Source organism: Leptonychotes weddellii, chromosome 10, assembly GCF_054177405.1.
Source record: "Leptonychotes weddellii isolate Sample4059 chromosome 10, ASM5417740v2, whole genome shotgun sequence".
Taxonomy (NCBI): Eukaryota; Metazoa; Chordata; class Mammalia; order Carnivora; family Phocidae; genus Leptonychotes; species Leptonychotes weddellii.
In genome coordinates, this window is record NC_138378.1 from 48,745,941 (window position 1) to 48,771,614 (window position 25,674).

At 36.4% G+C, this 25,674-nt stretch overlaps 1 long non-coding RNA gene across 1 annotated transcript in view; it reads right to left on the reverse strand.

Moving 5' to 3' along the window:
* Nucleotides 1–3,585: 3,585 nt before the first annotated feature.
* LOC145723869 (uncharacterized) overlaps nucleotides 3,586–25,674 on the reverse strand; it is a 100,555-nt gene continuing 78,466 nt past the window's right edge. Inside the window, exons 2-4 of the long non-coding RNA XR_014149217.1 lie at nucleotides 8,100–8,220; nucleotides 5,042–5,125; nucleotides 3,586–4,114 (exon numbers count right to left, since the gene is read on the reverse strand). This is a non-coding gene — a long non-coding RNA (uncharacterized LOC145723869). The remainder of the gene's footprint in view (nucleotides 4,115–5,041; nucleotides 5,126–8,099; nucleotides 8,221–25,674) is intronic.

Here is a 25,674-nt window from a genome sequence, read left to right on the forward strand (position 1 = left end):
GAATGTTGACTCACTAAAAAAGCTATAGATAAAAGTCTAGTTAAAACAATAAAGTTAAAATAGCATAATCTCTTAGCCATTGCCAATATTCTACTTTGGAATCATGTCATTTTTATACCACGTTCATATTTAATTGTCCCATTCCTGACAAAGTGACGTCACCGTATTTCTGAAATATAATACATTAATTCCTTGGGTAAATACACATTCCTCTGTATCCTTTTAGGAGAAAATTTCAGGAAGTTTCCCTTTGTAGCTATTTGCGTTGTGAAGTAACATTTGCCAATCTGGTTCGATATAAAATGATGAAAGCATTCGTATGACTATATAGATGTCAGTGATTTCATAGCTTACCTAAGGACGACAAACTCACATGCACCCAAAAAATATCAGTAATATTTTAGAGATGTGTTTGGGAAAATATCATTATTTTCTTGTGTTCCAAGTTTGAAGCAAATGATATTTGTAACTTAAGCTACAAATACAGTTGCTGATTTTACTTGCTTAACTGCTCCATCTTTTTTTTCAAATACTGTACAGAGAACTTGTGGCTTCTTTCATTCTTTCTCAAGTCAGGTTTGAACCTAATGGTTTAAGTAGCATTGCTGCTGGTTAATACAGTTTGATATTGCTGAAAGTAAAAAAGCATCCATTTTCTCTTAACGATTTGCTGTATGTTTCTCCAATCACCCAAATCACTCAGCTAACAAGCCCCCTCATTCCACTCTAAACAGAAATTTGGAAAACAATTTTTAAAAGGTTATACTTATGCTTGCAGTGTATTTATATGAAACATAATAGGAAATTAACTCAAAACACTGATAAAAAAAATCGCATAACATTATTGTCAAACAATGTTTCTTGTCATGCAATGATAACCTCAAAACACCTCCCTTACTTTACAGGGATGACAGCAGCTGAAGGCTGTATTCGACTTTTCTGCATTTAAGAAATATTTTTTTATCAGTATGAGGAAGCATGATTTTTTTTGAAAATATTTTTGTGTTTACTCGAATCAGATAAAGTTTCCAAGTATTTTTTTTTCATAATTTTCTACTTATGCACATTGACCTTTTTTTTTTTTACCGGTTTCTTCTAAGAGCTCCACACTGGGATGTCAAAAACTGCGCTTGCAGAAATGAAAGTATCCTCATTATGCTAATTTAGTTTCCACCGATAGGCACGTTCTGTTTTATAAATTACATCCTCTTGTCAGAAGTCAAAATGTATTTGAATAACTTCATGGAAATTGTCACCGAGATTTAAAATTGTGTGCCTTGTATGCCATTGTTGATTTAATCCAGGGGGCTTAAAATGGACATATATTTATTTTTAAATGTGCGCATGATTATTTTGTCACAAATGTTATCTAAATGAAACCTAGATGTAAGTATAATTTTCATGTATATTTTGATAAAGTTTTGCATTTTAGAAAGGTATTTTAACGTTCAGGTTTAATAAGATATGCTAAATAATATTAGTTGCTGTATATTTTACTGCCAACAGGTTTGTTTCCTACACACTTGGAATTTTCCTAAAGGGTAAAATAAATATACATGTTTTTCACAAAATTATTAGAATATCAAAAATTAAAATGAAAAGAGGATTTGATTTATGAAAATCATTTCCTGTTCACCAAGAAGAGAAGCACTTCCAATTTGCATTTACATGTCACAAATTGGAAAACAAAATGTAGTTTCACTGAAACTGAGAATATTTACAAATATCCAAATATTGAATAAGTGACTTTTTTAATGTGAGCTAAAAAAAAAAAAAAAACACCTAACTACTTAAACCATCAAAAGAAATATGAAAAAGAACTGAAGGCATACACCGACATAATCATTTTATTAGAGAAAAAAATGTATTACATTTCCTTTTCAAACATTCTTGATAAAAGATCAGATTTCAGCTTTTTGTTTTTTTTTTAAGTGTCCTATATGTAGCAGTTGGGTTTGGTGCTCATTTGATTTTACTTTTCAGAATGACCAGTACCGCTGTTTGAGTAATCTTTGATGTTACAAAAAGTGGAAAAATCAAAGTGAAGAGCTAAATCTGTTCGTTTTTCAAACATATTAATCTTGTCAAGATAATACATAAAAATCAATCCTTGAAATTTTTTCCAGAGCCCTTTCTCCTTTCTTTTATCCAAAATATGAAACCACTTAGGAGGATAAAGCCATGTGAATGACCTCAGAAAAAATATCCTAAGTTATATTTTGGCTAAATATATTTTTAAATGGCCCAAGTAGACTGAGTTTGTATGGTCAGAAATGATCTGTTTGTAGAACTATTGGCATTCGTCGTATGTGCTCAGCTCATATGCATGGCAGACTGAGAATTTCTGGTATGGCTTTTTTAACAATTCAACTGAGTTTCAAACCCCTGACAGTAACAAATACAAATTGCACCAGCCCCCAAAAAATTGTTGGGGCTAATTTTAATATTAATGAATTCTTTACAACCTCAGTTCAGCGGTTTCGATTAAGCTTTAATTAGTAGCCAGAGGGGAATCCAAAACAAAAATAAGGAGTTGAATTGCTAATTAAGTTAGTTTGATGAGGTAGAGTTTTAGTAAAAGACTGGTTGTTGTTAGCTGTGCAAGTTCTGACAAGCTAAAAATACTAAAGATTATCATTATTGTAACTAACATTCTACATTACCACCAGCTTTCTGCACGGAGCAGACAGTTCATTAGGGTCCGAAGCTTTTGTCTGTCAGTACTGGAATTAAAGCCTTGTTAATAAGAGAGCCCAAGACAAGCCCATGGAACTTTAACTCTGATTGGTTATAAATTAACTAGTTATTACACTCAACTGAATGTATCTACCCACTACCAGGTTTTTGTCATTCCCTGCAGTTTCCCCAAGGTCTTACTTATTAGAAACGGATGTTGCAAAGGAATTTGCTTTCTACTGTTGATGGTGATTATATTTTTCTTTATGTTCAGATCCTGAACAACTTCCCAAACTCCACAATTTCATAGTGAATTTGCAAGTTAAAGAGAGAACTGAAAACAGGGAGAACCCATCTACTATTCTGAAATAAATTATACCCTCTCTAGACCTCTCCTGATACACATTGCTTGTAAATAATGCCTGATAATTTTTTTGATTATTTGAATCCTCACAATAATTTTTTTTAACTTGGATAATTATTGTTTCAAATCCAGAAATTAACCCTTTAGTGCAGTTGACTATTCCTAGCGCAATATGAATGCTCTCCGTGTACCCCAAAGACTACTAATTATCCCCTCGAAAGCTCTCTGGTAATGGGGATTCGCCCAGACTGCACAAGAGGAATGTGAACCATCTTTTTCAGGATTGTGGAAAATGTAATTTGATTTCTCCATACTCCAATGTTTTCTATAATTTGTATTTTATCCTTTTGCTTAAGGTTTCAAAGCCTACAAACCCAATAACTTAGGGATAAGAGAAGACAGAAAAATAAATGATATTGTTTCTGAGGTATTAAATATAAGCCTGGCTATCGGAGCTGCATGGCGCTCGCGAATCGTAATCAGGTACTTTGATTTAACACTGTTTTGTTTTATAATAAGGTGGTTGCCATATGTTGGAAAACCTATCTGCCTGTATCTGAGGGGCTCCATACCTCTGTAACAAATCCAAAAACTCATCTTATAATACCTTAAATCTACCAATTGTAATGTAGCTCCACAAGTGTAAATCCACATCAAACTTTGCTCATGAATGTGGCTGGAAGATTACGTATATTATCATTGAAAGCAAAAGGGTAGCCGTGAATTAGAATGCAGTGGATCTAGCAAAAATAACTTTCAGTAAATCTTCTTTTAATGCATAGTTTACAATTTTCTTTTGCTCAGCGTGAAACTGATTAAGATCCCCCTCCTAAAGAATATTTTCCCCCTCGCATAGACACATTGTTTAATATAGTTACATCCCCCAATACTTGACAAATCAGAATTTCAATGCCGCAAATGTGATGCTTGTTTAACAGCAGCAGAGAGTATTAATAATTTATTTATTTGAATGTAGAATAGGTTCCAATTGTAGTATTTCACATGGCGCGGCGACTGAACATATATTCTCTTAGAGGTAGAGAGAAATCTTCAGTGTAAGCTAGTCGTTGCTATCTGCTGGAGGAATTCAGAAATTGATACACAGTGTTAAAATATTTTCATCAGTTGTCACTTAAGAGTTACATTTTAAATGATTAAATATTAAAAGTTAAAGCTTAACCAAGGAATGAAATAATGAAGAGAAAACTTCTATAAACTAACACAATTGGTTTCTAACAGTAAACTCTATTCCAGAAATCTATAAATGAAGGATGAGATTTAATCTCCAGCATTGCATTTAAAATTTTTTTTTTCTTTAAAACAATTGCATACTATGATCAGTTTGAGGCAAAGCATAAGAACAAAACGATGAGAACATTAAAACACTTGTTTAAATATCTAGCTAATAATCCACGGTCGTGTTTCTGAGACATCAAATTAATTAGTTCCGTGAGTCAGAGTCAACTTAAGATATCAACAAACAAAAAAGTCAAACAAACTTGCTATTGAAATAATTTTTCTAAAAAGTACTGAGGGTCTTATTTTACTAATGAATTATATTCTGTAGAAAAGATCTAGAAAACAAAAACTGATTTCAAAAATCAAAATGGACACAATTTTATTATTTCGTGATTACCAAATATCTCTAAAAACTTATTAGAGAATTGTTCTTTTTCTTGCCGTTCACTACGATATTGTAAGGTGGTGTTTCAATTGGGTTTTCTTCTTTCATCTCCCCAAAATACCCCTGACTTCAGCAAAGTCAAACAGAGAGCATCCCAAGAAAGATATATTTTTGGATTAGATGCAAAGAATATTCAAAATATGATGTCTCCACTGTCATGGGATTTCTTTTTTAAAATGTTTTTAATATTTTCTTTCAACTTGTGAAATCCCACTGATGAGATATGCATAAAAATATGCACCCACTTAGAAAAAAAACTCCAAATGTGTGTCCCAAAACAGCATGACAGAAATAAGTACGATGGAGGGAGTGCTCACCTGTCTGCTCATAGGCTTCAGTCTGCAGAACACAGGACCCATCTCTTGTTTCCTAGCCTCGTCACCAGAATCCCATAACGTCCTCTGAGTGAAATGGGAAAGCAGGTTAACTTGTATGTTAAAGTGTCTTCTTCAGATCAGATTGTGTTCACATTTTTCAAAGTAAAGAGGTCATTGAGAAAAGAAAATGATGGAAACCTTTAAATTACATATTAAATGATCAGATGCTGCTGTCATGCCAAGAACTCATTCAGGCATCAAGAGATTATAAAAATATATACATATATAGTGCTTTTTCTACTTGTCATCTAGTGGTGTAATTCTGAAAGAAGCAACTGTTCTCTTTTACGGTGATGTACCATTTTTAGGTTTCTAGAATAGCAGACCTTTTTTGCTTTGGTCCCAGAGCAAAGAACCTACATGAGGTTTTAAAAATGAGTATTACAAAAATAATAGAACTTCTTGTTGGTCCACTTTAACACTTACTTAATCTCTCCTTAAGTAAATAAGACAGCAGCAGCATGCAAAAAAGCATCCTTGAAACATAGTCACCCCGTTTTGTGAAACTACAACAGGTATTCAATTTTTAACAAAGCGAGTGCTACAAGAATTTTGATTATTAGATCCTGATATTTTTTTCAGAAATTTTAACATTCTCGTATCTTAATGGTTTATTTGGTCTACAGTTTGATAATGCCACTAATATTGTATTGATTTTTTTATTTACATGCATTACTGCATTTTACCTTGAAACCACGGGAAAGAGCAATACTAGCATTTCCTAGGTGCTCCCTGGTGCCTAACTCTGTGCTAAATCTTTTCGAAGGATTATCTCGTGTCACCTTTAAATAAACTCTTTCAGGACACTCTTGTGTCATAGCTCAGAAAACATCCTCGAGAACATGCCCAACATGCTGGGGCTCCAAGTAGCAGATCCAGCTCAGAGCACGGAGCTCCATGGCCGCTCCTGCAGACCATCATATTCCCGCCCTTGGTTGAGGTCACCTCCACCCAGCTGCCCAGATCTTCAGGGTCGGAGGTATTCTACACGGGTGAGGAGGTAAAGGAGGTGGAGCCCAGACGGGATAGAGCCTGAAAGATTTGCTTGGCAATGTGTCGTAAAAGTGGAAAGTAAGCCTTTAGAAAGACTTAGTTTACTATTCCATTTTGAGAAAAGGGGATAGGCAATGGAGTCTCTTATGGGCTTACTGGTTTCCCCTGCGTCGCAGGCCACTGTCTGGTGCAGTGTCTGGCATGTAGCTTGGGGTTCATAAATATTTCCTGATGGGTGAATGAATGATGCACCTTTCTGGAACCAAAGGCATCGGCTGTATAAATTGCCCAGCCGCACCATAAAAGGCACTGAAAATGCCTTCCTCCGACTCCACCCTCTGGGAAGAGCAAAGGATCAGCATTCTGGGGGCCTGGGTGGTCGGGACAAGGACACGGAGAGCTACAGCAGAGGCATTCCTGAGTGATGAAGACTCTGACTTTCATCAGAAGCGGCCCCCTGTTTCACTGGGGCTCCAGCACGACAAGCCACATCTACCAGTCTTAGTCTTACCAACTCTACAATGAAGCAAAGTTCATATTTACTTCAAAGGGGGTTTGGAGGGCCGTTTGAGAAACGATGTGTGGCACCACTTACTAAATGATGAAGTTCAAGTTTAAGTGTAAGAATTCTTTCAGGCAACATGTATTTACTGGGAGCGGTGGTGCCCAGGATTAGAGCAGTGTCTCATAGACCCGGCTTCCCTTCTCCATTCGGCTTCTGCCATCTGTCTGGCCTCTGGCAAGCTACCAAAGCTGTTTTCTCGTTGGTTCAACAGGCAACACCGTGGGGCTCGGCTGCTGGGCCTACTAGTAAGTGGCAATGAGAGACAGTCCTGTGCCGGCAGCCAGCTGGACAAAGTGTGGCTGGTCCCGTGCACCAGGCAATGGGCTGGACACTGAGCTGTGGGTGTAGGTCACCCTCAAAGCCAGGGATACAACCTGGGTGTGGGATCATGCGAATGTGCTTCCGGGTCGAAATGATAGATGAACAGTCTGGATGGATGTGACAGGGGAGTGAGCGGGCTTCTCCTTGCCATCCCTCTGTCTATTTTGGTCATGCCCGTCACTGGGACATAGGGAACATATGCCGCCAGCCAGGAGCAAGAGAGCAGCTCCCTCCTCCCCTGGCAACCTCTGAGCAGGTGTCCTTTTGCCACAGAACAGAGGCTCTGTCAGAAAAACCAGTGACAGTCCCTCTTCACCGAGGGCTCCTTAAGGCACAGCTTTCATTTCTAGATGTGCCCCAGCCTCTGTCGTGATGCTCACTTTTGGTGGCAAGCTTACTCGAGGCAATAGCGAGGTACAGCTCCTGCATCCAGCCTCCAGCTTATCCTCTGGACCTGGATCTCTTACACCTATGGCTTTTCCCCCAAGTGGGCATAAAAACAAGGAGTAAGGAAGAGGGTAGGGACGGGAGAGTGTCAGCATCTTTGCCAATCATTCCTGCACCTTTCTAGAGAGCTTCTGGAATGGTGCAGAAACAAAAGGGCTGGCAGAATGTCACTGTGTTGTAGGACAGACTGTGAGGAGAAGGGCACCACAGGAAAGGAGATCAGGAGAAGGGAGACTTCCAAATATTGACAGAAAAAGGCTTTCGCCTGCATCGGAACTCAAATTACTTAGTACGCAGACACAAGCATTAGCAATGTTCTCCTTTCTCAAACTTGTCACAGGGTCGACTTACAGAACAATTATCTACAAACTTCAAGCCAGCCCCCCCCCACAGACTGGGAAACCATGTGAACAATAACTAAGTCTATGATGGGTTTTGTTGGTCTTTAAGTGGCTCTATTCTGAAAACTGCTCAAGACAATGCTCAAATCTTAGGAAACATGAACACGCTGTCCCCAAAGGATACATCAGAGCTGTGTTCATCCTGACCTCTCGAGAAGTCTATGATTTTATTTGAAAGGAGATACATGTATTATGTTTTCCAGAACTGCAATTATAAACCTACTTTCTAAAAAGAGGATTGATTCTAGTTATGATAGAACTGACAACTTACAGATATTCTCAGAGTTTTGTGAAAATTTTTCCTTCCTGGATTTGTGGAGCCAGGGGCTGGAAGACAGTGTCCAATCTCAGTTGAGTGAGTTCTCTTGATGAAGGAGATACCATCACAGAGGCTGAGAACATAAATAATGTGTTAATGTTTCCATTCATCGTACGTGTTGAATGGGTTATGTCATCCCTTGGCTCTAGAAAGAAACAGTCTGAGAAAGACAGAAGGATTGTTCTTTCATTTTCGTTTGTGGGGTTTTTTTGTGTTTTTTTTTTTTTTTGGTTTTGGTTTTGGTTTGTTTTTTCACAAACTATCAGAATTTGTTACTAAAAATTAAGATCCGATACAATTCTTATTCAGAGATAATTGGCCAACAGCTTTGTTGCCAGGGGAGGAATGGACTGATGTGCAGGTTCAAAGCTGAAGTCACCCAGGTGTGAAGGGCCAGGTCCTGAATTTGCCTGCAGAGGTTATGACCTGCCCTGGAGCCTACAGTGTGGCAGACAATATGCAGCTTTCTTACTTGCTGTGATTTAAAAAGGAGCTGAAACCAAATAAATTATTTTAATCCCTATCTCACAGTTAAAAAAAATCCAAAGTGTATCATTAGTAATAAACTATGACTTCATTAGAATCTTTCACATAACAGGATTAGAGAAGAATGTGTCAATAATTGGCAAAGGTTTGCCATTCATTAATTAACACCTTTGTATGAATACAAACTTGTTATCCTCACATATTATAGGTGAAAGATTATCATTAAAATAAGCCATGACATTTATGAGCATTTTTTAAATTCTTTTAATTTACTTTTAATAGGTTGATTCAAAGACATTTTTAAAAATCCCCATTTTTTTTCTGGGTGAAAGGTGAGTATATTTTAATGCCTATAACAATCCCTAAAGAGAGATTACATAATTTCAGTTTTTATATAAAATTGCATTAATTTTAAATTTCCTTTCATTTTCTCACCTGTCTGTAGAAACCAAGCACAAATGTTAGTCTAGTTACCATGTGTCATTCAGGCTGCTTTTCATCAGAATTACTCTGGCTGACTTGCCCTCTCCAAGAGGAAGCATCACTCAGAAGAAAAATTGGTCAAGTCTAATTCACTGCATAGAATTTCAGTGCTGTTTTCTAAGTTTGCCACAAGTAAACAGTTTACATTAAAAGGTTAGTAGAAACAGAGACATGGTTTTCCCTGATAGCTAGCACTGATCTCATTTTCATTCAAAAACTAGTCAAATTACCTTTTCATATGCTCATCCCTTCTAAAATAATGCATTCTTTCATTACAAATGTATTTTGAAGGAAAAGGTATTCTTCCTCAGAAATGATTGGGGCAGGATTAAGTAGAAAGGAGAAATGACTTGCTCTGTTGATCCATTTCTAGTCAGGACAAAGTAGAGTGTCCCTCACAGAGAAGTAAAATTTGCTGTTAGTTTTATACTCTAAGAAAGGCAATAGAGAGAATAATTATGTAGTAAGATTCAAGTTACTTGTTTTCGTAGATAGGATATTCTTCATTTTTTTAGAAAGATTTATTTATTTATTTGAGAGAGAGAGAGTGCACACAGGCAAATGAGGGGAGGAGCAGAGGGGGAGAATCTTCAAGCCGACTCCCAGCTAAGCAAAGGGCCTGACCCAGGACTCCATCTCATGACCCTGAGCCAGTAAAGACCAAGATCATGACCTGAGTGGAAACCAAGAGTCAGATGCTCAACTGACTGCACCCTACCTAGGCGCCTCTCATAGGTAGGTTATTTCTAAGATTCAGTTTGTTACCTTGTTTATGTGCAATTTGGCAAGACCCCACATGTGTATGTATTTAAAATAATCATTAGTCCCTTTGAAAATCTAAGTATGTGGCAAATATCCACCAATGCATTTAAGCATTGAACCTTGTTGAATTTTTTTAAATGCAGTTTCATTATCAAGCACTCCTATGATTGAATGCATAGATACATGAATTCATGAATCTAAATCATGGGTACGTAAATTACTCATTTTAAGTAGTAGATTGTTTTAAACATAAATGTATACTTTGATGAGATGTTACAAATAGTCCTTATTCAAGCCATATAGGTCTTTAAGGCACATTTCTCAGTGAAAATAATTTAAATCATTTATGAGTATGAATGTAAGCTGGTGTGAGAACATAGCTTATAAATATATGCATATTTGTGCATTTGTAGAAAAACTCTCCATGGCCTCGATCAGATTACACTGACAGAATGCCCACCTAATCTCTTCTAAACGATCTGGTAATTTTGTGTATGCATTTCTCACTCTATTTTATGCTGTTCTTTTTTATTAATCAAAATAACGAGATAGGGAATTAAGGAACTGCTGACTCATTTTTAAAAAGTAATTTAGGGGTGCCTGGGTGGCTCAGTTGTTAAGCGTCTGCCTTCAGCTCAGGTCATGGTCCCAGGGTCCTGGGATCGAGCCCCGCATCAGGCTCCCTGCCCAGCGGGAAGCCTGCTTCTCCCTCTCCTGCTCCCTCTGCTTGTGTTCCCTCTCTCCCTGTGTCTCTCTCTGTCAAATAAATAAATAAAATCTTTAAAAATAAAAAAAGTAAAAAAATAAAAAGCAATTTAATTCTACTTCGGGAGGAATTTGTCATCCTTGAGATATTAACTCTTTCAAAACTTTCTAATCCGTATTTGACAACACAGATACTTCATACATGCTAACCAAATGCCCTGAACTATATTCACGACTTTTTGGATTTCAAGTTTCTATTTCTGTGACAAACCCATGTCAAGCCATACAATCATGACTTTTACTTGGAGAAATTAAAAACAGTAAAGTCAATATAGGTTTGAAACTTTGATTTATACTAGAAATGTTTCCTTATATATTTAGTTTATTAGGAAAATAATTAAAAGAAAGTTTAGAAGATGTCTTTCAAGAATTTTTGATGACTTTATTTTCACTTTCTCATTTTTTATCAAGTTTTACCAATACCTCTGGTTTGAGTGTATATTTGCGAACATGTGCTACATTTTGATTTTGTATTCCATATCATAACAAAACATTATGTTATATAAACATTATATATTATATATAGCATTATGTTCTTTATGTTATGTATTATGGATAAAGTATTATCTACAAATATATATGTTATGTCTATTTAATTACATATAATGACTTGTGCTCCAAAATAAAAGGTGAATCTTCAAGACTAACTAGGTAAAAATATGTATTACAAATTACATAGTAGCACAGAGGATGGCCTAGGAAATAATTTGAAAGGACAGGCTTAAATATCCATGGCATCTCTAATTTTACCAACTTTAGAAATATATAAAATCTAAAGTTCTAACAGTTCTGAAATATTGCTGTGTCATTAGTTAACATAAGTGTTCAAAGTTCAGTTGTTGTTGTTTTTCTTCCTTGAAGTATAAACATCCAACATCGTATTAGTTTCAGGTATACGACGTATTGATTTGTTATTTGGATACACTGAAATAACCACCACGATAAGTCTACTTACCATCTGTCACCATACAAAGTTACAAAAATTGTGTGTGTGATGTGAACTTTTAAGATTTCCTCTCTCAGCAACTCTCAGATATACAATACAATATTATTGACTAGAGTCGCCATGCTGTACATGACATCCTCATGACATTTATCTTACAACTGGAGGTTTGTACCTCTTGATCCCTTTCACCCACCCTGTACCTGACTCCCTCTGACAGCATCTATTCTCTGTATCTGTGAGTTTTGTTTTGTTCTGTTTTATTGGTTCATTTGTTTTGTTTTTTGAAATTCCATATATAAGTGAAATCATATTACCATATGATTGCCTTTCTCAGTCTGACTTATTTTACTTGGCATAATACCCTCATGGTCCACCCATGTTGTCACAAATGGCAAGATTTCATTATATTTTTATGACTGAGTAGTATTCCATTGTATATATACCACATCTTCTTTATCTTTTCATCCATCGATGGACAATTAATTTGCTTCCATATCTTGGCTATTGTAAATAATGCTGTGATGAATATAGTGGTGCATATATATTTTTGAATTAGTGATTTCATTTTCCTTAGCTAAATACCCAGAAGTGGATTTGCTGGATCATATGGGAGTTTTATTGTTAATTTTTTTGAGGAAGCTCTATACTGTTTTCCACAGTGGCTGCACCAGTTTGCATTCCCACCAACAGCACACAAGGGTTCCTTTTTCTCCTCATCCTCACCAATACTTGTTGTTTCTTGTGTTTTTGATTTTAGCCATTCTGACAGATGTGAGGCTTTAATTTGCATTTCCCTGATGATGACTGATGAGCATCTTTCCATTGTGCCTGTTAGCTGTCTATATAACTTCTTTGGAAAAAATGTCTCTTCAAATTCTTTGCCCATTTTAAAATTGGATTGTTTTGTTGTTGTCATTGTTGTAGTTGAGCTGGAGGAGTTCTTTGTATATTTTAGATAAAGGATTTGCAAATATTTCTCCCATTCGGTGGGTTGCCTTTTAATTTGTTGATGGTTTCCTTCTCTGTGCAGTTGTTTAGTTTGATGCAATCTCATTGTTTATTTTTGCTTTTACTGTCATTGTCTTTGGAGTCAGATCCAAAAAAACCATTGCGCAGAGCAATGTCAATAAGCATACCATCAACATTTTCCTCTAGGAGTACTTTGGCTTCTGGTTCTACCTTCAAGTTTTTAATCCATTTCACATTTATTTTTGTGTATGGTGTAGATAGTGGTCCAGTTTCATTCTTTTGTATGTGGCTGTCCAATTTATCCAAAACCACTTATTGAAGAGACCGTCCTTTCCCCATTGTATATTCTTGCCTCCTTTGTCATAAATTAATTGACCATATGTGCTTGGATTTATTTCTTGTCTTTCTATTTTGATCCATTGATCTATGTGGCTGTTTTTATGCCAGTACCATACTGTTTTGATTACTATAGCTTTGTAATATAGTTTGAAATCAGGCAGCATGATGCCTCCAGCTTTGCTCTTTCTCAAGATTGATTGGTTGGGCTATTCAGGATCTTTTGTGGTTCCACACAAATTTTAGGATTGTTTGTTCTATTTCTGTGAAAAAAAGCCACTGGAATTTTGATAGGGAATGCATTGAATCTATAGATTGCTTTGAGTACTATGGACATTTTTACAATATTAATTCTTCTAATTCATGAGCATAGAATATCATTTCATTTATTAGTGTCTTCTTCAATTTCTTTCAATGTCTTACAGTTTTCAGAGTACAGGTCTTTCACCTCCTTGGTAAATTTATTCCTAGGTATTTTATTCTTGTCAATAGGATTTTTTTCTTAATTTCTCTTTCTGATAGTTTGTTGTTAGTGTATAGAAATGCAACAGATTGGGGGTGAGAATCATTATGCCTGTGCTTCTCATGATATATATTTTACTTACATTTCTCTGTGTATGTGCTTATATTCCAATATATGTGAACCTGCCCAGTGTATTTTTCAGTTCAGTTACTATATTCTTCAGTTCTGTGACTTCTGTTTGATACTTTCTCTTATTTTCTCTTTGTTGAAGTTCTCTGTGTGTTCATCAATTCTTTGCCAGAGTTTGATATGCATCTTTATGACCATCACCTTTTTTTAAAAGATTTTATTTATTTATTTATTTTGAGAGAGAGAGAGAGTGAGAGAGCAGCCAAGGTAAAGAGAGAGGAAGAGAATATCAAGTAGACTCCACACTGAGTGCTGAGTCCAACTCAGGGCTTGATCCCACAACCCTGAGATCATGACGCAAGTGGAAACCAAGGGTTGGATGCCTAACCAACTGCGCCATCCAGGCGCCCCATGACCATCACTTTGAACTCTTTATCAGGTAAATTACTTATTTCTGTTTCATTGAAGTTTTTTGTTTTTTTTTTCGGGGGTTTAATCTTGTTCTTTTATTTGGAACATATTCCTCAATTTCAGGCGCCCCTATGACCATCACTTTGAACTCTTTATCAGGTAAATTACTTATCTCTGTTTCATTGAAGTTTTTTTTGGGGGGGGTTTAATCTTGTTCTTTTATTTGGAACATATTCCTCAATTTCAGGCGCCCCTATGACCATCACTTTGAACTCTTTATCAGGTAAATTACTTATCTTTATTTCATTAAAGTTTTTTTTTTTTCCCCCAGGGGTTTGATCTTGTCCTTTTATCTGGAATATATTCCTCAATTTCCTCATCTTGATTGACTCTCCATGTTTGTTTCTATACATTCAGTGAAACAGCTCTCTACTAATCTTGTAGGGGTAGCTCTATTAGGTGATGAATCTTATTGTTTAAACTTGCCCCAGTTCTTGGTTGTCTCTCAAACTGCCTCTTGAATTGTTTCAGACCTATGGGGTCCAAAAACATAATCCTTCCAGGCCACCAGAGCCCAGCACTCAAGGGGCATCTTCTGTGTGGGCTGTGTGCACTGGCTGGTTTTGGGGTTTGTGAGGGAAGGGGAGCACCTGTCCACTGCCTCTGGTAAGGCTACAGGAGCATAGACAGGGGTTAGAGATTGGGGCACCCTCTTACCACCTCTTGCAGGGCCACAGTATTGGCATGGGGGGGCACTAGCAGGGTAGAGTGAGAATGCAAAACTGGCTCCCACCAGCACCAGTGCTAGGAAGGTAGAGAATGTAAGCATGGCACTTGTCTCTGCCTCTGTCCCTGGAGAGAGGCTCAGTAAACTTTGGCCCCTCTGACAGATGCTTAAAATTGTAAATGAATCTTCTTCACATATGGTCTAGGCTCTTTTTTCAACTACTACTTTTGCACTGGATCCCATGGTGAGTGAGCTTGTGAGGAGCCCTTAATAGAAGATTTTCTATTCCCTATAACCCTGTGGTTCTCCTGGGTGTAAGTCCTTTTGTTTTTCAAAGCCAGATGTTTTGGGGACTTGTTTCTCCAGTGCAGGTCTCAAGGGTTGAGGTGCCTGAGGTAGGACACAAACCCCTTGCTCCTCAGGAAGGGGCTCATATTTGTGAGACCTCTCCAAATGGTGCTTTCCATGCCAGGGGTGGGGTTTTTGATGAGACTACATCTCTGTCTCCCCTACTCATCTTGATGTGGCCTTTTTATCCTTCCTAGTAGAGAAGTTATTCAGCTAGTTCTCAAGTTCTTTTCAGAGGGAATTGTTCTGTATGCAGCTATTGATTTGTTGTGTCTGTGGGAGAGGTGAGTTCAGGATCTTCCCGTGCCATCATCTTAAACTGCCTCCCCCACAATTTCATTTTGAAGTGAACATGGATTACACATTTCTTAAAGTTTTCAAAAAGTTATCAATTTCTGTCATATTCTAGTGGATCTGTTCCTTATTTTGTAAAAGTCAATACGGTCTTTGAAAATAAAGAATATTACAGCTTTAAAAATAGTTTGCAGGTTTTTTCTTTGAAGAGGCAAGATGAGTCATTTGCCTGAAAAAATAAAATGATAGTGAAGACATATGTGCTTATATTAATACTAATTTTATTTATTAATTCAACTACAGCTGTGTTGAACTAGTTCATCACTTTATTGGTAATTTGGCAATTTATTATGCAGTATTAAAAACTTCTTCATTATTCAATGGTCATAGTAAAGAAATAAGTACAAGTTGGTGAGAATTTTTTGAACTAAATATTCCTTCTAAATCATTAGATTAGCCAACTGCAACTCGGAATTTTTGGCAAAGGATCTAGGATCAATATCAATTAAGTAAGTATCTGATTTTTTAAAAAATCTCATATTTTAAATACAGTCTAAGAAGCACCTACTGGGAGTTTATAAATTAGCACGAGTTTAAAGTGTCCAAACATAAGTCAGTACTTGAATGACGGCAAGAAACAAATGTTAATACTCCTCGAGGCTTTGGGATGAGAATCGTTATGCCTATGTTGCACATAATATATATTTTATTTACATTTCTCTGCTACGTGTGCTTATACTCCAACATGTGTGATTTTTTGCACCAAGGTGTGATATCCTGGTATGAACATCCCAGGTATTCATGCACTGCTAAAGCAATCTTAGTGCTTCAGATACTCAGAAATTCACCATTCTGACTGTAACTCTACTTCTTTGCTTTCCAGTCTCTTTTCTTTGAGGGTTAGGGTAAAAGAGGTTCACTAATCTTTTAGCATTGTATCTGTAAAAAGTGCTAATAATATCCTCCATACTACTATGAGAATCAAAGTAGGTAATGTATGTTCAGTAAGTTTTGTGCTAAAAAAATACTCTAAAAATGCCATATATTAAGGCTTTAATAAGCATTGTTTATTAATGAACATATCTAACCTTTAAAAATACATTTGTATTTTCAGATTGTTCTGTTTTGCAGGGTAGAATTTCCTTAAATCTACTAACTCTGTATAAAATGATTGTTCTAAAATTGTTTCTTCAAAAAATTGTTTTTAATCTTAGCAGATCATTGATCAAAAATCTTCAGGCAAAATCTGGAGTGACTATTTTATGGAATGTAAAAGATCACCCATTAAACTTACTTTATTGGAAATAAATTCATTATAAATATAAATACAAAATGTCAATATAAAATATACCACATATGAAATCAATCAAACAATATCTTAAATCCAAGTAAATACTGACCTAACTGAAAACTTCTTGGTAGACCATACACTCACTATAATAATACTTCTGCTTAGAACATTTTGAAACCCCTATTTCTTTGGAAGTAGCTTTATACTTTATTTGTGAGTCCCCTATTTTATAGTTGTACTATATTTTTGATCCAGAAGTGAATCAGTTAGCCTGGTTATTAAATTTATTTATCAAGATCAAATGACATTTTATTGCTTAAAATGAATTTTAAATGAATCTAACACGTACTCAAAAATACATTTGCTATCAATGATAATATTTTAAAGAACACACGAGTAACTTCCAAAGAAAATTTCTAAGACTTGTTTGAACAATGGCACAAGATTTGGAAAAAATGTAAAGTCCTGAGGTGCCAGGCCAAACAGAGACATATGGGCACTATGGAAAGTCTAACAGTAATTTTAAATAATTCTTCAGTATTTTATTTAGAAGAGGTACTTAACACTGCATAGGGAATGCCCATTAGATTCCTCACCTTAATGTGGTATGTCTACTGATCAAAAGAAAGTTCTATGGTAAACAGAACCAGTCCTCCTCTGATGACAGTTGGTAGCCAATTTATTGGGCCAGATCATGGGTTCTGTGATAGCTCACTATCCTCTCCCATTCCAAGAGGCTGTTCTTTCCAACTCTGGCAATCCCATGTGATAATATACATATGAGGTTTCTGGCAAACACAATTTTCTCTATCCTGTTACATTTTCTGGGGTGTTTCATTATCCCATGTAGTGGTCTCCAGTTTATATGCTCTTTTTTCACTACTGGTTGAATATATGAATTCTGATATGTCACACACAACTGGTCATGTTGCTTTCTTTTCCATAGTCACATTTTATAGTTCCAAAAGTTTTAACATACTCAACTCAGGGGTCATTAAGGGGATATTCCAAGTGGTGAATATGCCCCTCTGACCTTTGGAAATAGATATTATTCTGTGCTCCCCTTTATTACCCAAACAGTGGCCTCAGATGGAACCGAAATTAACTAGAAGCTGTAGGAATAACAATGCTGACCTAACAAACAATGAATTTGTTTTGGTTAAGTAGATCCCAAAAATATATCCAATGAATGACTTAAAAACATCTACTTCCTTTATGACTATCTGTTGCTAAAAGCTATTTTTTAAATGATAGTACATATAGTTACAGGAAAATCCTGTGCCCAAGAGAATGTAATTTCTGTAAGATCATGTACATTAGAGCTCAGTAAATATTTGTTGAATGAAGGCAAATATGAGCTGAGAGAATTCTGGGAATGTTTGGTCTAATTGTAAGGTTATGCTTTGAAATGACAGGTAGAAGTTACTAATCTAGCAGATAATGTACTTAGACTGAATTTTTTTCAAAGTGAAGGTAAAAAGAAGTAGAAATGAGCATGGTCCTTGGGGAAACTACTTAAGAGGCTATTAAACTATCAATTATCTCAAGAAATAGTAGAAACAAATATGAATATCATTAATAAATCATGTTGTTGCCAACATTCAGAATATTGAATTTAAGAAAAGGATATTTTATAAAAGGCTTGAAAACTCCTTTTGCATTTTAAAGCTTTTCCAAATGTATTTAGGCAAAAATCAAAGCAAAACAAAATTGTATTGTGTCTTTCAAACTGATGGTTGAGATGTCTCTTGTCTTTTGTACAAATTTCTATCTTGTCCATAGTAAGCGTATTGACACTAAATTATGATACATAAAATAGTTTTATGAATGAATAAGATTAAATAAAAAATGAGTTAAGAAATATAATTCAGTAGAATGTTCTTGATACAATCAAGTAGGAATATCTCATAACCTTTAGGTAAATATTTTCTACTAGAAATAAATTATATTTAATCATGTTGTTGAATAAGTAACATTAAGTTAGAGTATAAAGATATGGAATTTGATTCTTAGAATACATGTCTGGTTCCCCAGAGAAAGTAGAAAGAATGACTTGCCTTAATTGCTTCTCTTTCATCTTTAGCAAACCTAAATCAGGTTAGAGGTAAGAAACTACTTAGTTTTTGTAATTAAACAATCTCAACAGTTTGAAAATTGTACTAAATATTGTTCTGCAATTTCTACCAATACCAGATTCAGTCCAAACCTCAGGATCAATAGGCATAGCTCAGGATCCAAACATTACTCATGGGGACCAATGAACAGCTTCTTCATTTCTTGCCCATTATAGGCAAGACTAGGCTTTGGAGGTGTACCTGTCTTTATAGAATATAAGTACTCCAAGTGTATCATCTGACAAACAGCATTTAGAATGCTAAAGGATAAAAGCAGGTGTTTCTAATCTCTCAACTTTGAAAAAGATGTTGAAAATCTGAGTTACAGGATGAGAACCCATGACCTTTGGTTTGGCAGTGAAGATCACTCTTCAGGTGGAAGTGAGCAACAAGGAGTTGAGAGATACTACCATGTAGTTAACTAAATAAGTGCTACAAAAGTGATATTTGATTCTGTAAGTTAGAAGTGAACTAATGCTTGCTGAAGTTAAAGAATGGAAGTTATTTATTTCTTAGTATGTTCAAAACTCAAGATCTGCTAAAAAGATTACTTTTAGCCTACAGTTTTAAAAAAGCTCTTAATACCAAGTACAAATGTATTAGAATAAGAAACTAAAAAAAAAAAAAAAAGAATACTGCAAAATATGATGAAAAAAATTGCACCTTCTAAAACCAAGGTTTTATCCATTATCAATATTCTAGTGTAGATAAAATATATTATTTCTTGAAGGGATCACAGAGTGTTTACAATTCAGCTACAATGCAAGAATTTTTGTGTTCAGTGCAGACTTGAAAACACATCACTAATCCATTGTCTTCTTATGCCATCATTCTAAGACCTTGACCACATGATGCTTTTCAAATGGCCAACATCTACAATGTTGTGATCTGCCAAATAACAAATCAACCTTTATAATTAAAGTTGACAAGCTGACAAGAAAAATGAGTGTATACTTGTATATATATATGAATTTTTATGTCACATTGCCGTCTGTACACTTATTTGCTTTTCGTCGATAGCCGAAGGCTCATTTCTCTGCACCAGAAGCATGTTATATTTCAAGGTCTTCAGACAGCTCCCCTTCGCCCTAGTGAGTCCGTTGATTAATTTTGGATACTCTTTTTAATTAACACCCCAAAGGAGATCTAGATTATCTAGCCCATAGTCCATGAAAAACAAGTGACTCTGAAGAATAATGACCCAGGGAGACAGGCACACTCTCTTCAAATGATGTTATAAGAACATTCAGTCTTTCACAAGTCAAAATCATGTCAGGCAATGCCTAGGGAGGACATAGGCCTTTAATCAGGGCAAAAATAGAGGTTTATATTAGTCTAATTTAATTTTCTTTTTGACAGGGAGAGAAGTGATAGATGCCCCTTGACAGATGAAACATGATGCCCCAATACAGTCATGGTTGCCATTGGCCTTGATTAGTAACTGGTCCCATTTTGACCTCCAGGCAGAAGAGTTGGTGAATGACAGAAAAGAGTGAAGCAATTAAAAGAGTAGGATGAAGTAGAAAACTAGCTAATTGTACCCAAATCTGCGAAACCTAATCATAGAACCAAGAAATATGATGCTGATGGCAGCTTTCGTAAGTATGTCTGAAGACATTAACCCAGCACGCGTGAAGATGACAATGGAACAACTCTGACAATCCTAGTGCCACACAGAAAGTTTCAGTTCGTATCTTTAGAAAACCTTTTCTGAGGAGCGATTCTGTGGTAAGCCAACTGTTGCATCTGTTGGAGATGACGGGAAATACAGTCTCTTTAATTTCTAGGCCACATCGCGAACAGGAGCCAAAAAAAACCTATCGTGACTTCTTAAGCAAAAAAAGCTTTTTAGTGAATCAAACTAACCCAGGTACCCAGTAAAAAACAAAAGCCAAAAAACAGAACCCTGAAATAAATACAGTGTCTTAACTATGGTTTTCACTCTATTTCATTCTAGACCACTTGACTTTGTATAGCATAGTTAAGGAGCATTTTCGAAGCTGAGTCATCTAATTGCTACTCTTCTGCTGGTTGTACTCAGCACTCAGCAGCTCCACATTTAGAAAAGCATATGCCATTCTATCTGTTCCTCTTCAGGGGGAAAAAAATATCTTCCAGTTGATACTATGGATTCCATTTTTACCCTTACCAACAAAATGCTGAAGTTGTTTCTTCCTCATCGTTTTGATGTTTAAAACCTCTAACCTGCAAAAGTCTGTTATGTAGTCTAACACTTTGCCGTGATGAAATGTGGATGCTTTTTATTGCTTTTCTTAATCTAAAATAAGAATGAGTGGCCATAACTTAAACAGCTAAGCATGTTACCACTTCAAAGCACCAAGTCTTAAAAGAAGAAAAGTAGTTGTATGTAAAGTTATTCTTCAATTTGAAACATGAGTGTCTACTTTCACAGTATTCATTCATTGATTCATTCAATCAGTCAGTCAGTTAGGCAGCAAACATTTATTGAGTGCCTTCTATGGATCGAATGCTGCAAAAAGTACCGCACCAATACAATGAATTTGGTAGCTCCCCAGATGGCTCCAAATTCCCATTTTCCTCTCTGCACAATGCTCTTTGCAATTTGATCTTGCTACTGTTTTCGTAAAATGGTGGAGTCTATTTCTCCACCCCTTAAATCTGGACTATATGACTTTGGCCAATGCGCTTTTAGAAATTATGAAACAAACAGCCTTGAAAAGCACTTTCCCTGGTACTTGGAAAGGGAAAGCCTGGAACACCAAAGTTTGAGTGATGATAGAGGAAAGAATTAATAAGCAAAAGAGACGGAGACCGAGATATCAGTCACACTGCTGTATTAATGAAGTTACATTCATATGAAGACTTTGATATGGATGGATATAGTCATGTTATGACTATCATTATGACTCCATATAATTGAATTATTATTAATGAACAATTATTAACAAATATACTAGAATTTCCTAATGCTTTCCAAGTTTTCAGCTGTGGAGTGCTTTCTTATACTCCACATGACTACTGCAAATTATTTCGAAAATATCTTTTGGTAGTTTCATATTCACTGCATAATCTATCTAAGGGAGTCTAACACATTATTAATGCTACTGGCTTCAGCAGAAATTGTGTTGTCTAAATTGATCTCTCACCTATCTCAATCATGATACATTTTCAAAATAATAAATATATTAATCAAAGAATATGCTATCTTTGAATCTCCACAAAATACTGTGTTATGGGGCGCCTGGGTGGCTCGGTCGTTAAGCGTCTGCCTTCAGCTTAGGTCATGATCCTGGGGTCCTGGGATTGAGCCCCGCGTCAGGCTCCCTGCTCAGCAGGAAGCCTGCTTCTCCCTCTCCCACTCCCCCTGCTTGTGTTCCCTCTCTCCCTGTGTCTCTGTCAAATAAATAAAATCTTTAAAAAAAAAAAAAAGTACTGTGTTATAACTTTAGTACTTATTTTCTAAGAATATTTAATAAATGTGGTAGAGGTCATTAAACAGTACGGAAAAAAAGGTAGCCAATTATAGGAAATTCCAATGATAAAAGATGAAATTTGATCCCTACCACACAACCTATACAATTCTAGTTAGACTACAGTTCTCACCATAAAAAATAAGACAATACATATTCTGGCAGTTGCATCGGACACTGTCTTTAAGACTTTGGAGTTCTAACAAGGCACAAAAAGCAATAACCATAAATAAAATGACTTCTAAATTATATTAAATTAAAGCTAAAACTTTTCTACCCTGGTACATTTGTTGTCTGAGTAGTATACTCTTTGGTTATTTACCTCAAATTTGTTGCAAGGGTGATTCATTCACTGAAATCTAGTACATTCCCTAATATTTTTCTTTCTCCCTAAAAGGTGTCAGCTGGGTAAAAATATTCTTATGTCACATCTTCATCCTTCTTCATTCATTAGATTGTCCTCTGATACCTTCCAGCGTCGCATACAGAAAGTCTAATAATAAACTTGGTTTTTATGACTAATACTTCTTTATATTTTTGTTGAGTGTTTTGATTTATTTCTTACATTTTATGCCCCATACCATTAATTTAGGTCAAGAGTCACCCATCCACTCCTTCCATTCATTATTGATTTTTGTAGTAGGAAAGCCATATTTTTTAATTCTTAAAAAGTCTCCCTTGTGCTACACTTGAATTTCCTTAGAACTCTTAATATATATATATTTTTTTTAAATCCAAGTATTCTTTTGTCAACTCTTTCAGACTAATCTTGTTCTCTGTGAATGCTGTGTCTTATTGCATGGCTTGTCATGTTTTTGTTTGTTTTGTTTTGCTTATGAGGGAGCAAGTCAGGTTATTGGAATATTTAGCTGAGGCAATCCGGCAGGCGAAAGGAACCAGAGGCCCTCCCAGGTAGGAGTTCCAGCTGTCTAAAGAGGCCCCATGGAAAGCGTCCCTGTTTCTGGTTTCTCCACTCCTTCCCAGGCTCAGGGATAGATATGCACAAAATGTTTCTCTTGTGCCTAATAGCCACACTTTTCTTCCCTTCGAAACACCTCCAAATAAAAAGGTGCCCACTCAGCATGCAACTCAATGCAACTCTCCCTTGTAGAAGTGGAAATACACTCATCTTCTCCTCAAAGGAAATCATCGATGTGTTGTCAGTTAATCACCGTCTAGCTCCAAACCCAGGATTCCTGATGATGTCTATTCGTCCTACTGGGTGGGAATCAGGTCTTGGTGTTCTGTGATGTTTGGAAAAAAATTAAATAATTTAACTACCCCCAATCCACCCATGCTGGGGAAGTGAGAGAAACCACAAGTTATATATATATACATAATTTATATATAATATTTGACTAATATATAATAAGAGAATATATATCTGTATTTCGTGTATTTATAAATATGTTATATATTATTGTATATAACCCAAAAGAAGGGAAATACAGATAGAAACCAAACTCTTTGTTTCCCATATGGTCATGGTTGGCACATATATGACTTCCTTCTTTCATTACCAACCTCATTTTACATTTGACCAGCACATAGTTGGTTAGAGTTCTTTACCCCACTGGGGTGATCCACAGTTTCGTTTCTGAGGTATGTGACTGTTTAGTGGTACTTCTGAGAAAGGATCACCATCCTCTTCCATTAACTTCCTCTCTGAATGGTGTTAACACAAGGGCAGTCCCAGGCGCTCAACTGTGCTCCATCCCCAGGACATCATACCCCACTGCATAGCAGCAGCCCTAGCTCCTCACTGATCACTCAGCCCTCCAGAGCTCCCATCTCTGCCATCACGGCCAACTGGGCAAATACTATACAGGCTGTGAAACGAGGCTGTCTGACACTCACCCACAGCTGAGCTACCATGCCCACTGACACCAAGGAGACTCTTCTGCTGTGGAAGCCTTTTTGAACATTCACATCACACACAAATATTCTCGAACCTTTGGAATCTGTTCCTAGATTCCTATCCACATACCCCTTTATTGTCAACCCCTAACATTGTTCCTTCCAAATCCCTCACCATCGGTCCAAACAATTTGCCACAATTTGTGAATTAGTATAGATTCATACTTCAGTTCTCTTCTTACAGAATAACATAAACAATTTGAAGTTCTGCCCATGGGGAGGATTTCCATTCGGCACTGTTTTTCACGTATGAATGGAGTTATAACACCCCTAAGCCCTCTTCTCAGTGATGCCAGCCCCTGTTTCTCATGTTGGATTTTTTTTCTCAGTCCTAGAAAGGATTTTTGATGAGTCTATAGGTGTGCACTGGAGGAGGGTGGTAGGGAAGCAAGAGTGGGCACAATCGGAATATGATCCAATGGCTCATGCATCCTTCATGGGCATGACTGGCCCCAGCCTCATCCACTCTATGACATTTCATCCACTGGATGATTTCATGCTCCCTGGCATGCCAGATCTTATGTCAACATCAATCCAGTTAACTCCCTGTTCTTGATGGACAGCATGGTTGGCAATGGGCCTTGTCATTTTCCACCAAGACATAGTAACAAACCAAGAACCACTTCTCCGAAGGAAATGCCGACTCTACATCTAGGGATGTCCATTGGGAATCTACTCTCAGGACTTGGCAAAGCCTCCACATGCCCTCCAGACCTGCAACGCAGGCTTTGTAACCTAATGAAGTTGTGGTCAAAAAAAATGATGCTGCATGATTTCAACTTGAATAAACTTCAAAATTTCAGGTGTTTTTTTTACACAAATTTCCTCTTCTGGCAACATAAGCTAGGGGACATTCGAGTTAGTTCGCAACAGCAGAGCTACAGCTGAGATGTTTCAGCACTTGCTGCTGTCAGACCAAAACATCTAAATTGATTTCAAGCTAAAGATCATTTCCTCATCCAAGACCACGCCCCAGTTTGCAAATGCAGCTTCCACCACACAATGGCAGCCTTCCCATTGAAATGTTCATTTGAGCAGAATAAAATTTGATTTGGGTTCATTTGCATAGTGTGAGCTAATTTCAAAATCTCCCAGAAAAAAGCCAATACATTGTTCATGGAAGACACAACTAAAGATTATTTTAATAATCTGAAGGTGAAGGGAATCAATTTCCAGATATAAAAGCTGGTATAATAAAGTGTGTTGATTTCACTTTTGGGGGAGAGAGTTTAATATGATTGTTAAAGAGTCCCATGTCCCTAAAAGGTGAAGAATCATGGATCTGATGAATAACAAATTTTTCATACATTTTAAGCAACAGTATCTGCCACACTGCCTCACTTCAGGTCTTTTATTATTTTTAATTTTTATTTATTTTTTAAAGACTTATTTATTTATTTTAGAGAGAGAAAGAGAGAGAGCGAGAGCAAGGAGGGGCAGAGGGAAAGGGAGAGAGAAACTTCAGCAGACTCCATGCTGAGCGCAGAGCCCAAGGCGGGCCTCCATCTCAAAACCCTGAGATCATGACCTGATCCCCTATTATTTCCTACATTATGTTTTCTGAGTGTTTATATGTTGTTCTTACCTCATTTATAGGTACAGTTAATCTGTTTTAAATAAAGGAAAACTTCAAA